Source organism: Anastrepha obliqua, chromosome 4 (assembly GCF_027943255.1).
Source record: "Anastrepha obliqua isolate idAnaObli1 chromosome 4, idAnaObli1_1.0, whole genome shotgun sequence".
In the NCBI taxonomy this organism is placed as follows: Eukaryota; Metazoa; Arthropoda; class Insecta; order Diptera; family Tephritidae; genus Anastrepha; species Anastrepha obliqua.
This window is the reverse complement of record NC_072895.1, coordinates 46,120,012-46,138,246: the sequence shown is the minus strand read 5'-3', so window position 1 is coordinate 46,138,246 and position 18,235 is coordinate 46,120,012. Positions and strand designations below refer to the sequence as shown.

Here is an 18,235-nt window from a genome sequence, read left to right as displayed (position 1 = left end):
ATCGCATTGCTAAGAAGGAGATTAAAGACAGATGTAGAAAGCGTGTCGCTTTGTTTTACGGCACAGGGAATTTCAAAGGGCTTCGACACGGTTTGATAGAAATTCCTTCTTAGAGAAGGAAAACTAATAGTTGTAAACAAAAATGGATTACAAGATATGACCATCCAAACCAAAATTGTGAGAATAACTTTGGTTGCGCCGCCATATGGTACTTGACAGCAGAATTATGTCCGTTCATTTTACACGTTTTAACACATTCGTCCTATCAGTCGTTGTTCAAACGGCAACGAAGTTAATGGCTGCTTTGATTTCTTTCGTGTTTCACCGACGCAATCTGAGTTTTTTCGTAAACGAACCGCTGTTATTATCCCGGTTACATCGGCAAATCAGTGAGGCTTTCAAATTCGCTTTGAGGGTTTTCTTAGTCGAAATGACTAACACCATCTTTGAATTTATATTCTTGCAACTTATGGTATAAAAAACTCCCATTTTTTTCAAATTTGCAACAATTTAAAAAATTTGATTAAACAAATTTTGCGCAATTACATAAGTTTTCTGGATTCTTCCGCAAAAATACCAACCAAATAGAAAATAAGACACGCCGACTCGATAATTTTTGAATGTCTCGGAGCCGTTAGAGGGTTCAGACACTCACGTTTTGAAGACAGTTATCCCTACTTATGTCATGAGCGATGATGTGGTGCGCAACTGGCGAGGTTGTACTAGTTTTAAAACAGACATTTATTTTTTTACTTCGGGTTTTCCCTGCTGGGTACTTCGTATGCATGATATACACTTTGCCTAGGCTTGCGTGCTTAAATGAGATACTATGAAAAACGCATGCAATTAATAGTGAAAAGTGACATTAATAGAGGGGGTTTTAGTGAAACAGTGGGTCTATCTTGCTGATATGATTTCTACTTTTATAGATTTGTATAGAAGAAATAAACTTTTTAAAAGTTAGTATTAGTAAAATATAATAACAGAATAATAATTGTAATTGTTGAGCAACTTTTAGTTCGCCAAAACCATTAATTTTTCTTATTTACTCTCAATATAATTCCAGCAACGTGTAGACGAAAGTATAGCGAGCAGTAAACAGCAGTCATAACATACAGCAAACGCAATATATTGGCTTTACACTTAATAATACGAACAGCTGCGACGTCATAAAAATTTGCGATCGACAAAAAAAAAGCGAATAAACAAATTATTTGTGAAATCAACCATTTAGCGATTAAGCAAAAATTTTTGATTGAATCATTTTGCTGTTTTTTGTCTGTGGTAAAAGCGAGTGCTCAACTGCAAGGAGAGCATTTCATTTATCACAAATTCGCTGCGCCAAGAAACCGGCAAATCACTTAATTCTCTATTCGAACGCATGCAATCAGAATACCGGCGCAAGTTCTGCGTTGCATTTTTAGCCGTGCAACACACCCATCAAATTGGCCAATCAGCATTACTTACTTGCGGGATGTGGTATAACGGATTGCAAGCAATATAAACAAAGAGAGGAAGAGAGAGAGAGAGAGAGAGCAGGCCTAAGAGCAATAGAAGTCAATAGGTACGGTAAGCTACAACATATCCTAAACGTATCTATTTGCTGTTTCGATAGAACATTCTAGAATTTTTCAGTAGCAAACATCAGTGAAAATATACATACATACATATGTAAGTCAGAATACAAAAGCAACAAACGGCCTTGCAACATAACGGGGAAGCGCATAAAAGCACTTGAAGTACATTCTAGTGAAGCATAAATGAGTGTTGCCAGTTTTGGGCATTCCTCATCAAAATTGGACGGTTTTTTTTCCTCTTACTAGGTCAAAGTAAATTTTTACAGGTTTTCGCAATATCAAGCAAAATAATTATTTATATATGTATTATATAATATTTAATATATTGATTTTATAATTTAATCTGTTTTCTACATACAACCCACGCCAAACGATATCAAATAGCCATTTCGATCAGTTCCCATTTTTTTGAATCTTCATTACTTTAGTTTTATAAAAACTATGTATATAATTCGAAATTTCAAACTTTTATCATTAATTAGAAATATTCCACAACGTTTTTTTTCACATTTGAACTGTTTTTAATTAGAATTTCCAGAACGGTATGCAGTTTTATTGCTTATTAAGTCTTAGCAAAAATCTCCTTGATTTTTATAAAAATTTGATAATTGATTTTGATTTTCCAGCAAATTCAAGTTTGCATTCTATTATGTGGGTACTAGTGTATCATCTCTTACAAGAGTTTAAGTTCATATTAAGATGTGATTTAAAAGCATCAATAGTGGCGTTATGAGGGACGAATGAACACTTTGCTGTTTGTATACCAAAAGAAAAACAAGAAAAAAAAACAGAATGTACCTGACAATGCATTCATACAAATTTGGCAATTTGGCATTTCAAAGCAAGACCATTCTAAGTAAGAAGTGATACGTAAAATTTATTTTCGTGTGATGATTCATTTGCTTCGAAACTCATAATACCACTATAAGCAATCACAACTAATTACACCTGTTAAAGTCTTATCAGAAGAAAGTAATCAGAGATATTTATGTTCTCTTTTAATCTTTTACTTTATCAATTTGCGTGACTCTCATTCCGACCAGGATATAACAAAGTAGATTTTGTTTAATGGTTGAGTGTATATATGTAGAGCCGCTGCATATGGCAGTTCCGCTATTTAGCGTTCAGCATTTGATGTTGCGCTGACGTAATTGTATAACTTTTTGTGTTTACGAACACATTTTTTTTCTGCATTTTCCTTGTGTACAATAACCTTATCTAAGTTTTCGTATTAGTTTACTATCGGCTTACACACTTTTCAAATTTCCGAAATATTTCATCTACATTTCCATTACGGAAAATTACAATATTTTTCGTTTGGGCACCTTACCTAAAGTCATAATACAAATACTTTCAGTTCATTGCTCGGTTTAGAAAAATATTATATATAAATATAATTTGCGCATACACCCCTTTTTTTGGGTTTTTGGCCGAGTTCCTCCTCCTATTTGTGGCGTGCGTGTTGTCCAACAAATGGAGGAACCTACAGTTTCAAGCCGACTCTGAATGGCAGATATTTTTTATGAGGAGCTTTTTTCATGACAGAAATATACTCAAAGGTTTGCCATTACCTGCTGAGGCGTGACCGCTATTAGAAAAAACTTTTTTCTTCAATATGGTGTTTCTCCGAGATTCGAACCTACGTTCTCTGTGAATTCCGAATGGTAGTCATGCAGGAACTCATTCGGCTGCCGCCTAAAAATATATTTGCTGTAAAATCTGTTTCAATTGAAAAGTTGAAAAGTTCCTTCAATCTTATAAAATATTATATACAAGTAAGTTAAATTGAATCTGTTTGTATGTCTTATGTATGCTGAAAGTTCCTAAACCGTTTAAATTTCAATTCAATTCTAAGCGAACGGAGAAAAAGATGCATCCAACCTCAAATTTATATGATATCCATACATTTGAGATTATTGGTAATCAAGCTTTAGGCCAGCCTCCTTAAATTGCATTTAGAAACCCAGAGTTTTGCGCATGAACTGCTGTATGTTGTGCGTTTGCGTTGGAAAATCTGCCGATTTATTTATTTAACTCTTATAAATATGTGAATAAAAAAATGTTTGATGCAACTAAATTTAATTGGAATTATTATTTAGAATTCTATTGGCAGTCTGTAGATATTTATAATTTTTTGCTAATAAATACTTGTTAGCTGAAACCTTTCCCAATGGCGAAGGTATTTTTATTTGGAAATTTGTGCGGAATAAATTTTTTAAGTGGCAAGACTAGCATAGATTGAGCAATGGAAAAGTGAGAGTAGTGAGAGAGAGCTTATTTCAATTGAGTAAAGGTGGTTTAGGTGTGAGAAGTAAAGTTTGTATTGCTCATACTCACAAGGCATACCTACGGTTTGTTGTTGTTGCTATACGTATTGTATGGTACATTCATAACTCCACCAAACTCGCGAAGTTACTACAACTTCTCATTCACAGCATAGCAACATACTCATATCTATGTATGTTTGTAAATATTTGGAAATTTTCCATTGCTATTTGGCCGAAGGAGTTGTACATACATATGTATATGTATGCTTGCATATAGATAGCGATTACTCATCGATTTACGCGACCAAAAACAACAAGGGAAAAATAACAACATAAGCACAATACTCGTAGCAGCTAAGGCAAGCATTTTACGGCCCTCTTGAGTTGCCACATTAGAACTTTTGATTTCATCATGTTGACCTAAAAAATATTTATTGCCTATGGAAGTGTACTAAAATCACAAGTGAGTATTTATATATAATAAAAAAACTACTCTGCTGGCTAGTTTAAATAGCTTAAATTTTAAACTTTTTCTGATATTGATGAGTTTGAAACAAGCATTGAATGTTGAAAATAATAATGAGTGCGTGTATATGGTTTCCGATGTCCAATAATGCAGTGCCCATCGCAACCGATACAACGATGGGCACAATTTAAAATCACGTACGAGTGAAGAATTATTTGAATAGTCGGCCATAATATACTCTAAATATCGGTACAAGATTTTTGATGACTTGTGCGTTCCCGAAACGCTTCGTTTTCAAATGTAGAATACATATTGCGTTACGGAGATCCTCTCTGATCAACCTGTATCCATTATAAATGAAATGAGCTGGTGCGTATTCTCGGTTTTTAGGGAGTGCATAATTTTTTTTTCAATAATCATTTTTAATCACCATGGCAGCCCTGAACACGATGGCCGCACATATGTGCACAAAACATAAAAAATCGACGAACCGAAAATTACGAGCAACCATTTGTCAACTCACAAACATATGCGAGTAATAGAGCGCTCAACGGCAACGTGCAAAACGTGAGAGAAACGTGAGTAAACACATACCACCACCAAATAATTTTGTATACGTTTACAGTTGCTCACTTGAAATAACCACAAGCCGGCAGCTAGGGCAAGAGACCCCAAAGGGGCCATCAAAGCCCAAACGAAGTGTAATTTGGTTCGCTCGCACTATTGCCATCGATATATTTGCCGCTGCCACCGCTCTTTTTGGCTTCGGTTGCATGCATCAGTAGCAGATAGAAATTGCGTCTTTCGAATGACACAACGTGAATCGGACGACGTCCATACAGTGTACGCTAGTGCCATAGTGAATAGTATTTATTTCAAATTGTGTTTTTTTCTGGCTGTTGTAAAACAAGCAATAAGCAGCAGTGCACACTACCACACACACGTGTGCATTGCGATTGTCTCTACTACTACTTGTGCTCGTGGTAAGCATACAAGAAAATAAAGAGAATAAGCGAAAATAAAAAAAATGTGCATTTAACTAATACAGTTGAAGGTAACACCACTAATAGTTGTGGCAGGCGTGGGAGGAGGGCAGAGCTAATTTTAGCGTAACAAATTTATATTTTGCAATAAATTTGTAAATGAAAGTGGGCACAAAAACTTGACTGCAACGAAAGAATTGCAATGAAAATATGAAAAAAACGACAGCACACAGAGTTTTTGGCGACAAGTGCGAAAAAGTAGCATTAGATAGAGAGGCAGGTTATTGATTTTCTTAGGCGAGGAGATGTGAACAGAAAATTTGTGTAAAATTATGAAAATGACATGAAATATGTGTGTATGGGAATTTTAGTTATGCATAATAGGCAGAAAACTGAATGGAAATTGAGTATAAGCATAAAAAATTTTCTTTGAAATAATGAAAACTAAATATAGAGAAAATTGCTCGAATGGAATAGGAAAATTTGAAAAATTATTGAGAAAAGTATGAAAAGATGATATGCACGAGTAGGGAAAGTTGTGATTAACAGCTTTTTTAATTTAATTAAAGTTTTCTTTGGCTTTACTTTTTATTTATCTTATTTCGTTATATTTTATTTTATTATAATTCAATTGATTTTATCAAATTTTTCTATTTTCCTTATATATTTTTTTAATGTAAATAGTCTAATATAATTTAATTTGTTTTATTTAATTTAAATCAATTAAATTTATTATTTTTAATTTAATTTAAATCAGTTAAATTTAATTTGTTTTATTTAATTTAAATCAATTAAATTTAATTTGTTTTATTTAGTTTAAATCAATTAAATTTCATTTGTTTTATTCAATTTAAATCAATTAAATTTCTTATTTTTAATTTAATTTACTAATGTAAATTTTTTTAATATACTTTAGTTAAACTTTGTTTTTGCTTTTTAAGTTTTTTAATTTATTTATCTTGTTCGTTATATTTAATTTTATCTAATTTTTTATAATTAATTTTATTCTAGTAAATTAAATTTATTTTGCTAAATTTTGTTTTATATACATTTTCTAATTTACTTTAATGTGTTTTATATAAATTTGCTAATTTAATTTAATTTATTTTTTTTTATTTAAATATATTATTTAATTTAAATAACTGAAATTAAATGAAATGAAGTTTTGTATTTTAATTTTTAATTTGTTTAGTATAATTTATATTAATATAACTACAGAATAATTTTTTAATTTAATTATATTTTCAGCAATATTCAAAATAATTTGATTGAATTAAATTAAATTGTACAATATGTTTTTTAATGTTTTTTTTATTTATATTTTTTTTATCTAATTTATTATAGCTTAATTTACATATTTCAGTGTTTTTATTATGTTTATATTTTTTATATATTCATTTAATTTTTTTTTTTTATTATATTTAACTTTATCTGAATTTGTTTTATTTAATTTATATCATTTATTTTATTATATTAAAGGTTTTTTTTTGGGAAAAGTTGTTTCTAATAGGAGTCGCACCTCGTACGCGCCAATTATTTATTTTATTTTTTGTTTAACAAATTGCTTTTATTTTACTTTTTATATTCAGTTTAGTTTTGTTTATTTCATTACATTTTATCTTATTTACATTTTTAAATTTATTTTATTTCATTATATTGTACTTAATTTAATTATTTATGTTACGTGGCGGCGGCCTTTATATATAAATTAGGCCGGGTCTATTTGTGGGGAGGCAAAAAAATCGCCAATTGCTCTGTGAAAATCATATTCTAGGAATCAAAATAAGAAACTTTGCCGAAGGAACCATACCTCTAAAACGAATTCTGATGCCCCCAATTTGGGTCCGCCGTAGCCGAATGTGTTGGTACGTGATTACCATTCGGAATTCACAGAGAGGTCGTTGGTTCGAATCTCGGTGAAAGCAAAATTAATAAAAACATTTTTCTAATAGCGGTCGCCCCTCGGCAGGCATGGCAAACCTCCGAGTGTATTTCTGCCATGAAAAAGCTCCTCAAGAAATATCTGCCGTTCGGAGTCGGCTTGAAACTGTAGGCCCCTCCATTTGTGGAACAACATCAAGACGCACACCACAAATAGGAGGAGGAGCTCGGCCAAACACCTAACAGAAGTGTACGCGCCAATTATTTATTTATGTTTTTTTTTTAATGAGCGATTTTTAAATCGACCCGCCCTAATATATATATACTATGTTGTTTAAATTATTCAAGTTTTTAAATTTAATTTAATTGGATCGAATGTAATTTAATGTAATTTAGCTTAAACTTTTGATTTTGTTTCATTTTATTTTATTTTATATTATTTTTTTTTATTTTACTTACTTTTATCTTTAATTTAATTTTTTCTTTCATTTTATTTTATTTACTTAAGTTAAATTATTTAAATTTTTTTATGGCGCTTATTTTTTAAATACATTAGTGTAAGAAGATACTAAAGTAAGTGAAAAATTTTAATGAACTGGTATATAATTTATAACAAAGAAAATAGTTTTTTAGTCAATTTTATTTATAGAAAAAAAACAGAATTTTTTCAAAGCTTCTTTACCTACAGGTAATTTTTCTTATTTAACCCTAGACCGTCACCATTTCTCTAAAAGGCGACGCGCCTTTTTATTTTCAAGCTCTCTCATGTTTTCATCGTCTGTTTTGCTTTAAGCTTTATGCTATAAAAGTGATGAAATGATAGGTGTTTCTTTTAACTTTGATTAAAAAGTAAATGAACATGAAAATAAAATCCACCTGGATTAGGATACTCTTAATATGAATTTGAAAAGGTCATCCTCAAAACGACCTAAGTATACAAGAAATAAGCATAACGTTCCAGGGTTAAACAATCGGAATAGAACCTGCATAGCGTTGATGAAAAGCAAAATATTTACATACTTCAAATTCAAAAGAGAGTTAACCAAGTCAATGTAGAGTTAGATAAGGCTTTAAGTAGTGGCTTTGTACTCAGAAGTCGACAAAGGAAGTTGCAGTTACCAACAGTAAGATCGACAGAAATCTCTGTGTGTTCTGTGGATTTTCAAGATGCATAAAAGTGTGGTCAGATATGGTGATGTGAAACTTGTCGTGAAATTGTGAAATCATAGGTCATATCACTTTGGAATTTCTTGTGTGGGCACAACTGAGATAAATACACATACTAAATATTTCTTCATAGAAATGTGATTTGTTCATAGAAACGAAAGCAGTAAGCTGCCAAAGCATTTGTATGCATCAGAACAACTAAAGAACTTAATTGTTTCTTCAGAAAAATAAACAACAACCTCATCGCATCGCTTCGAAAACAAGTAATAATCGGTTGAATACATTTCCTTAAGCTTCCTACTATTCGTCAGCTATGGCTTCAACAGCTCAGAATAAAGGAGTTCACCTTGATTTTAACAAATGCAGAGCATACCCTTTGATCTGTGCATATTTGACTTCGGTGCTGATGCAAAAACTCTTTCATTTCCTGGCATATAAACGGAAAGTCCAATACTGACCAACTTCTTTCAACGTCCATTGGCCTTATTAATTGCGATTGCAGTTGCTTCGAAATGGCTTGGAGTGTCATACTGCGAAAGAATTTGAAAGTTATTTTTGTGTTTGAAATCTTAGAACATTTTTTTGTTTGTTTTCTTATGCAATATTTAGTATCAGCACAGTTCATTATAGTCGCCCCCATGAGTAGTGATTTTTCATAGTTTATGAGCGATATAAAAATCATATTCAAATTCATATGTGATTTCCATACAAAATTGAAATGTGTCAAGTACTATAGCGCAGGTAAAGTTTTTATTTTTGTTTGTTTTTATACCATATAACATCCAACTGAATTTTGTCAAAGACGCTATTTATTTGTATTGGACAAACAAAACGGAAATAAATTACAGAAATAATACTTATGAGACAAATAAAAAGAAAATAAATGAAAAAGGTAAATAAAAGTGATTTCAGTTGGGCAATCAGACATTTCAAATGCATTTGCATGTATATAAATCAAGAGAAAATAAAATTAGTTATTCACACTTTGCTTTTATATGAAGTCATACCTTAGAACATTATAAAGTAATGACAGAACTGGTCTCTGAATTGAGCTGGTAATTGTCTACATAGATAATTCTAAAAAAAGAAAAAGAAAAACAAAAACCGGTTTGGATTTGTTACCAAAATTCAATATTTGTTATTTATAGTCCTGATTTGTAAAATTTATTCTCAAAAGTCTTGCCCAGATAACTTTATTGTCCATCACAGAACCAATTTAAAACGATTGTTGTTGTTGTAGCAGCAGAATCATTCCCCATACATATACGGGGAAATGCTGCTAAAGTGACAGTCCTTGGCGGGATATAAATCCGGGTCGTTACGGTTATGTAGAACCGACTGTCGTGGGAACGTTAAAAAAAAAACAAACGATGGTCGAAGACTTTGGGTACTGGGCAAATAATATGCTTCGATTTTGAGTGGAAGTGAAATAGCAGTTCAACAAAGGAAAGAAGTTGTCAGCAACAGTCGGAAGGCGATGAAGAAAACCTTTCACCACCAGAAAACCAGTTGTTCATAGGCGAAAAAGAAAAAAAAGACGTTCACATCGCTTGGTTTTAAATCATAAGGAACCCAAGTCCCTTGTTTCTGAATCATTCCGAAAGCATGCAATCGCTTGGACATGGAGGGGCGGGTAACTCCTAATACTGAAGCAAGCTCTTCATGCGTTTGACACGGATCCTCGTTGAGCAATGACTCCAATTCAGCGTTTTCGAAGGTTGTTGGTCTTCCTTCCATCGGACGGTCGTCAACATTAAAATCACCGTCTTTGAAGCGACGGCATTAATCTCGGCTCGTTGTTTCACTTAAGACAGCATCTCCATACACTTTTTGTAGCTCTCGATGCGCTGCAACCGCCGTTTTTTTTCGAATGAACGAGGAAAATCAACACTTGCCGCAAATGACGATTATTCGGCACAAAATCAGACATTTTCACAAAAGCAAAAGTATATGATACCAAAACAAAATCACTAATGTGTCGAAACAGTTTGTTTACCATATTTCTAAGCTTGGTTTATGACGTTTAGGTTACGAATTTCCTATACCCAGTAAAGTCCAGTTCTAATACAAGACAGTTGTTAATAGTAATCACTTCAAATTTTCACCAAATAATATTAGAATTGAATGAGCTACAAAACTGCATAACCGAAAAAATTCTAATAAAAAATCTTTAAAATTCTTCATTTTTTTATGAAATTTTATTAATTTTTAAAAAGTTTTTTAAAAGCTATTAGTAAAGATTACAAAAAAAAAAAAATTGTACGATTTTCACTGAAATTCACTGTAAATGTGTGTGCTGCACAACTGTTTCCATAGTGAAATGTGTTGTTTGTGTGTCACGATTTTAAGTACTGCTTTCATAGTTTAAAAAAAAAATATTTTTGTTTTTTAGGTCATCCCTAATGCTAATTTAAATACATTTTATTGACAGCCAATAAAAAATCTGATAAAATATTTGAAGCTTTTGAAAATTTCTCTTATTCATATGCAGAAGTATGAGTAAAGACACACTCTTTAAAAAATATCATTCATTTTGAGCTTTTGTAATCTATCGTTATAAGTGTATGAGCCATATGAGTAAGAATACAATTTTTAGTACTGCTTCCAAAGCATAAAAAAAACTATTTTAGATTTTTAGATCAACCCTAATGTGAATATACATATATACATTTTATTTACAGCTAATAAAAAATCTCATAAACTATTTTCAGCTTATCAAAATTGCTGTTATAAATGGATGTATTTTTAGTACCTTAGGCAAAAATATGTACGCAATTATATGATTATTTATTTAATTTCTAATATACAATATTTTTTTTCTATCTTGCAGAAAACTCATATTTCCCGAGAAAAGTGGCAGTGGATGTTGCCAGAGAATTCACCGCATTTTTTGTGCTAAAAATTGCTCAATAAGCAATTGAACATTATCCAGAGACAAATCTCATCGATGCTAATATAAAGTACAATTAAAAAAGTTTGCAAAAAGAACTTCACAAGTGCCATAATCGCACAGCTACACACTATCATCAATTGAGACAAACTCTAATTGTCTTGAAGGAATTCTCTACAGTCGCCGCATTGTGTGTGTAAAACCCAAAATTTAAACATTTAATATGTGTGTAAAAAACGATTGTAAAGTAGCGTAAATACACGCCACTAACACAGGAGACACCCAGACACACACCCCAAACCGTATACAACAAACCCCCCATGCTAAGATATCGGCTGGTGTCGACACATTTCCTCAAACAGCCGTAGATTGTGTACCGCCGCCAAGCCAATCAAGCAGAGACGAGTCCAGCCGAGTCGCGTCAGCGAACGTGAAACGAGTGTAACACAAAAAATAACACCACCTACAAATACATAACAACAAGCATACCTACAAATAAAACATAAAAAAACAACCCTTACACACCCACACACTGACATACGCTTCGTAGGCTAGTACGTCTAGTGCCACAAGTGCGTGTGCGTGATTAGCGCAGTGAGAGAGTAAGTAGGCGTGAGCGAGCAGGCGAAAGTAGCAAGGAAGGCCAAATTTTGTGTGAGAGCGCAACATAAACAGGCGTGCGTTCGCGCAGAGTAGAACAAAGAGAGAGAGAGAGCGAGAAAAAGCGAGGAAGAGTTGGAGCGGTAGGTCAATTAATAGGCATAACGCCCGAGAGCCTAAAAGTTGACTACATAGTAAAGAAGAAAAAAAAAAACAAAACACATTATTGTGGCCGGCGTATATTTGCAAGTTTTTCCGTGGAAATTCGCCAGCTGCGTTTGCGATCGCAGGCAGATAGAGGAGGATTTCTATTGCATTTGCCGAACTGCATATCCGGATAATCCGACTACCAGTCAGCTTTATTTCTTGCTTACGACATCGCTTACTAGAGCGAAGGCAGCAACGTCGGCGACAGCACCGCCGTTTCGGGTACAAAAGAGTCGTTTAATCAATAAAACGCTGCGCCGTTAGCCACAAGCTAGACATTTTGACTTGCTGCATTTAGCCGGCAACAACCGCAAAACATTTGGAAGCGGATAGTGGATTCCTCAGCTGAAAACGCCCAAAACTCTAGTAGGAGACTTCGTCTGCTAATTGATTTGATAGTCGGTTGAGAAAAAGCTTTCTTTGGATCAACTGTTGTTCTTGGAAAGCGCTAGTAAAGGCGATTTTTGAGTCAATCGTCAGCCACAGCAGCAGTAGCCGCCCTCGTATTTGGTGCTTAAATCCTTTCAGAGGTTACACACGGGGTCGTGGTGACTTCTTCTCGACTGGCTCTGTAACTTTTGTCACAACGTATTCGCTAAAAGTTTTCCGTTTATTCGGTACGTACGACAACAATTTCAACAGCGAAAATGTGCAGAGATCGCGATATGATTTTGCCATAGATCAACGGAATCGCCAATATAAAGTAAAGAAAAAAATCAAGCTGAAGTAAACTGTGCGCTGAAAGGGTGGGAGTGAGTGAACTGATAGATACAAAAAAACAGAGAGAGAGAGGGAAAGACGCTAAAGCGATTAGCAAAAAAAACAAGCAAAGTGTCACAAAGTCAAAAAGAAAACCCTCGAAACAAGAATTGTCCATTCGTTAACTGCGTCTCCCAGTAGATGTGCTTTAGATTATTTAACGAGTGCGTGCGAAAACGATAAACGCCAAGCGTCAGTCAATAATCATCATATTGAGTTTCTTTGGAAAAAAAAAATTATATTAAGTGCTTAAAAAACAGCTTGGAGAAGCAATACGCTTTTTAATAGCTAAATAGTTAACAGCATCAAGTTAAAGTCGACTTATTTTTATCGTTTGCTGCAATCATCGACATCGATAATATCCACTCATCTTACATCTGCGTATATGTATATGTATTTTTGAAAGCTAACAGTTCATTGAATTGTATCGTGCACTTTTCCGTAAAAGATTTAGCAATGTGACTGCTGAGCTTCGATTTTTTGTTCAACTACGCACTACAATCGATTTATCGTTCGATCGGAATCGGTCGCGTGTTGTGAATTTTGCCAGTATCAGCCACAAACAGCGTGTGCGTGAGCTAGTGAAGAACTGTTTAAGCGTGTTAAAGTTTGCGTGTAGAACTTGTGAAGAGTGAGAGAAGAAATTGACAAAAGAAATCGATAATATTAAAAAGTGAAAAATCGAAAGCATTTTGTTTTACATAGTTTAGGTATTTTGAGTTGTGAAAGAGTTAAAAAAACGAATAAATAATTTATCTCACTCAACATTTTCGTTTGCTGGTGCCAAACGAAGAAACTGTAACAGGGCAAGGATTTAAGGAAAAAGCGGCAAGATTGAAGACTTTGCGAGGAACTTTTGGAAGTCTATTAAGGCTTGCGTTGTGAGTATAAACACATTTGTTACAATTAATTTTTGGGTACAATATATAAACAGATGCATATACTACATATAAACAAAGTACAATATTAATGAAAATAATATAGCTTCATTGTTTTTCAAACTATACTTATTTTTCAAAATATTCTGCATTCGCTTGAACCAATTTTGAAAGCACTTTGGTCACTCAGAAGTGGACAACTCCAAAACGAGCTGTTTAAAGGCTTCAACAGCTTCTCTGGTTGATCCCGATTATTATTTGTTTTTAATGCGCGGATATAAAAAGATATCATTAGGTGCCAAAATCAAGGCTGTATGGTGCATAATCCATTAATTTGTTTTTCGAACGCTCAACAACTCCTTTGTACGAGACACGTATCGGCTGAGCCCGCATTGTCTTGGTGAAGAATAATTTGTCTTCGACGACTGGTTTTCTCTAATTCTCCGAAAACATCTGGCAAAAAAAAATGGTTGTGTACCACTCAGAGTTGACTGTTTCAAGTTTCACCAGATTTTCCGAAAAAACAACCAACGATCTACTTTCCCATGCTTCTTCCACGAACCAATTTTGTTGGATTAAACCCATCTGTGAACGCTCATATTGTCGATTGCTGATTTATTTCCGACTCATAGGTATTGAACCAAGATTCTACGACGCTATAGATACCTTGCCGAAAAAGAAGTACACTTAACGCTTTTCGTCAAGAGAATTCAAAAATGTATATTTGTTTCCAATTTTTGTTGGTCTTTCAATTTATCATGAGCTTTTTTCTGGAACTTTGCCCATTTAACAGAAAGTTGGAAAGCGTTCTATTTCAATGTACTTATGGAAGGAAATATTCCTTTAACATTTGTAAAGAACTTTACAGTGCGACCGTACACTGTTATTCGAGCTAGGTGTGATTCTCTCTTATAGAGCATTTTTGGATTGGACTCTTTTCATATTCAGCAATTTTGCTTATTCATATTGTTTTGGCTGAAATTGGTTTCAATTGACATCGGTCATGGTTTTGTCCTCTTATATCATGCGAAGAATTCTCTGAAAAAATGTTCAGCGGATCAACAAGTCTGCAGGGTAGTCTGCTCCAAGGCGTACCGCCAACAATGGCTCGTCGAAATTCCCATTAAACAGAAATTACCAACTCCATTTACGTTTCTCATCATCCCATTTTTCCATTTTTACGAAATTTGCACTTGTGGTCACATAATTAATTCACTTCATTTTTTTACAATATTAGCAATATTTTTCATCGAATCTTTTTATTAATTTTTTATAAAAAATAATTCATTGCATAATAAAAACCTTATAAATTAAAGTTCCAAACCTTTTACGAAATTCAGAAAAACTTAGCAAATCGCAAAAAGTTATCAAGCAAAATTTTCAACCAGAATATTTAATGCAGTTTTACTTTCGATTAAATTTTAGTATAATAAAGTGAAAACTGGAATTCGCTCAAATCTTATAAAATAACAAAAATCTTCTAAATCAAATTCCCAAACTTTGTATTAAATTCACATAAATTTAGCGAATCGAAAAAAATTATTAGCAACATTTTCAAATTTTCAACCGTAATTTTTTGTAAACTTTTTACAACAATTTTAATACCGTATTTAGTAAAGTGAAAGTTGGAACTTGCTCAAAAATCGTGTTGATTTTTACAATTTTTTTGGTATATATTGTTAAGAATTTTTCTCCATATACAGCATATGTTCGGAAGACTTTTATGTGAAAAATTGTGTGAATATTGTAAAAAAAATTAAGCGACTTTTTTATGTGACCACAAGTGCAACTTAATACTACATTTGATCTGCCACCCTGTATCGATGTTTACCTTTTACATTTACCATTTTTTTCCATTTGATTGGGTGATAAGCTTTGTACATACAGACTATGTAAGTTGGGTACTTATATAGTACAGAGCTTGTTTTTTTTTTGAAGTAGGCGCTGAAATGTCTGCAACCCTGAAAGTTTACGCCATCGTGGTAAATAGTTAGTAAAAATAAAAGTTTTATTATCTTATCAATGATAATATAACCAAAAATACCTCTTTACTTACTCGTGATTACAATAGATTTCTTAACCAAGTGTAAACGTAAAAGCGGTGCATGCTGACTCCAGTGAAGCTGACATTCATACGTAAATCGTATAATAATAGTTAGCGGCAGTTAATGAGGAAAATGATTATATAGGCGTTTCCAATACGGATGGATTGATGTTGACTGGCTGGGGAGTCGTGCGTGGGGGCCATTGAAGTGTCATATTCAATACATAATGGCGTACTTGATGATATTTTCTAATAAAAAATAAACACCTCTAATTTGGGGGTGCATTTATATGCTCATACAAATACTGCCAGCGTCAAAAATAAACAATTTTTTTCTGGTATTTTTTTTTTTTGTACTAATGATTTTTATTCATTTTTAGAAGCGTCATACAATTCCACCTAGATGTATAAAAGAAAACTGATAAGCAAATTTCATTTTATAATCTAACTTGTTTTAAGAAGCTCTGCACAAGGTCTGCTGCCGTTGTGCGTTTTAAACGTATTTGAGAAGAATCCAGCTGAAGCAAACTGGATGCTGCTGCATCGCTAACATGATTTTTCAGTCGTTGTTCGTGACCTATGATAAAGTGCTTCGTCACTTCAGTTACAGTTGCTATGCCAAGATCAGGATGAAGGTCGTTATTCCTTATACTCGTATAGTATGGCGCGTTTACTATGCTCTGCAGGATTTTGTTTTGAAAAAAGAAAGTGTACGCCATACTCGTGTTGTGGTGACAAGTTTTGACTATTTGTTAATTATTTTTTTAAATTTTTTTTGGAACATGAAATTGTTTTGTTTTTAATTTTAGTTAACAATAAAAAAATTGAAAAAAATAATAAAAAAAAAACTTTATGAAACAAAACTTGTTTTAATGAAATTTGTTTTGATACAATATTTTTCCTATTAAAATATTGTTTTTTTATTATTTCTTTTAGATTTTTTTCATAAAATTGTTTTTATAAATTTGTTTCTTTCGTTATTAAGAAAGACGCAATAAAAACACAAATTGTAATGAAAAACAAAACAAAAATATTTTAACTAAAATTTTTTTTTTATTTCCTTTTTTTTAATAATAAAAAATGCCTTTTTCTTAATAATTAAAACAAAGTTAATTAAAAAAAAATCGAATGAATTTGATTTTTTAAGTTACGACTTTTTTTTCAGTAGGTATGTACACATAATTGCGAAAAGTTTAGTTCGAACTCCAATTAGTACTTCAGTACTACTACTTTTTTTATAAATTTGTTTTTTTTTCATTATTAAGAAAGACGAAATAAAAAATAAATTTGTAATGAAAAACTCAAAAAAAAAAAAAAAAATATTTTTACTAAAATTTGTTTATTTGCTTTTTTAATATTTAAAAAATGTCTTTTTCTTAATAATTTAAAAAATATTATTTAAAAAAAATCTGAATGAATTTAATTTTTTGAGTTACGACTTTTTTTCAGTGAACGAATTTCGAAAAGTTTAGTTCGATTATTCGAATTAGAGATTAGTATTTCAGAACTCTTTTATCCAACACATGGGTTTTGGGCAGAGTTGCCATATATTTTTACTAAATAATTTACGTAATAACATAATAAACATCTGATGAGCAATACATTTTCTAGTAATGAAGTGTATAGGAGTCACGAACAATTTTTAGAGGCAAAAATTTTCAACAGGGTTGCCCTTTTTTATAAATACCAAAGTTTTCAAATCAAAGGGCCAAAGAAAAATCTTAAAATTTTGATGTTATGCGAAAGGCATTGAAAAATGTTGCCGAGTTGATTTATTTATTCACCCTGTATGAACGATATAAAGTGCTACCAGCTTCACACTGCTTGTATCTGTAAAATAGCTCATGATATCAACCTCAAAATTGTTCTCATGATAGTTCAATATATTGTTTATAAGCCATTAAAAGCATTTGCGTCTCAGTTTCGTTGAATATTTTTTTCTGAGATGGAATTCAAACGCAATAGTGTGATTGCGTTATATTTGGCTCGAAAATCACAACCAGCCTTTGTTCGTGAGCTCAGTCACCTCAAAGTGAATAAAATGTTTGTGTATCGCATTATAAAACGTTACAAAGATACTGGAGCATTGCAAAACGCTATGGAGGTGGACCTCAAAAAATCGCAACAACGCCAGAAATGGTTCGGAAAGTGCTCGACTTGAACGAAATCCACGTCGAAGTGGAAGAAAAATGGCCAAAGAACTGAAAATATCGCAAGACAGCATTCGACGCATATTGAAAAACGAGCTCAAGGTCAAGGTTTACAAGTTCCAAAAAGCACACGATCTTTCACCCCAGCAAAAAAAAGTTCGGTGCGAAATAGCAAAGGAATTGTAGCGCTTTCAGGAATGTGGCGAATTTCCTAACATTGTGTTTTCAGATGAAAAAAATTTCCCAATTGAGCAGTTCATAAACACTCAAAACGATCGTGTTTACTTGACCGAACGCTCATACGAGAATTTGAGTCAACGTATGGCCACTCGAAGCAATTTCCCATCGCAAGTAATGGTTTGGGCC

At 32.7% G+C, this 18,235-nt stretch overlaps 1 protein-coding gene across 4 annotated transcripts in view; it reads left to right on the top strand.

Moving 5' to 3' along the window:
* The window catches only part of LOC129246372 (protein FAM13A), a 205,071-nt gene that overhangs the window by 83,300 nt on the left and 103,536 nt on the right, over nt 1-18,235 (top strand). For 2 of the 4 annotated variants that reach the window (XM_054885134.1, XM_054885135.1), the window contains exons 2-3: nt 1,067-1,564; nt 11,172-13,678. The gene's annotated coding sequence lies outside the window, so the exon portion shown is untranslated. Of the gene's footprint in view, nt 1-1,066; nt 1,565-5,093; nt 5,294-11,171; nt 13,679-18,235 lie in introns of those variants that run through there. The other 2 variants (XM_054885136.1, XM_054885137.1) reach the window with 2 other exon arrangements.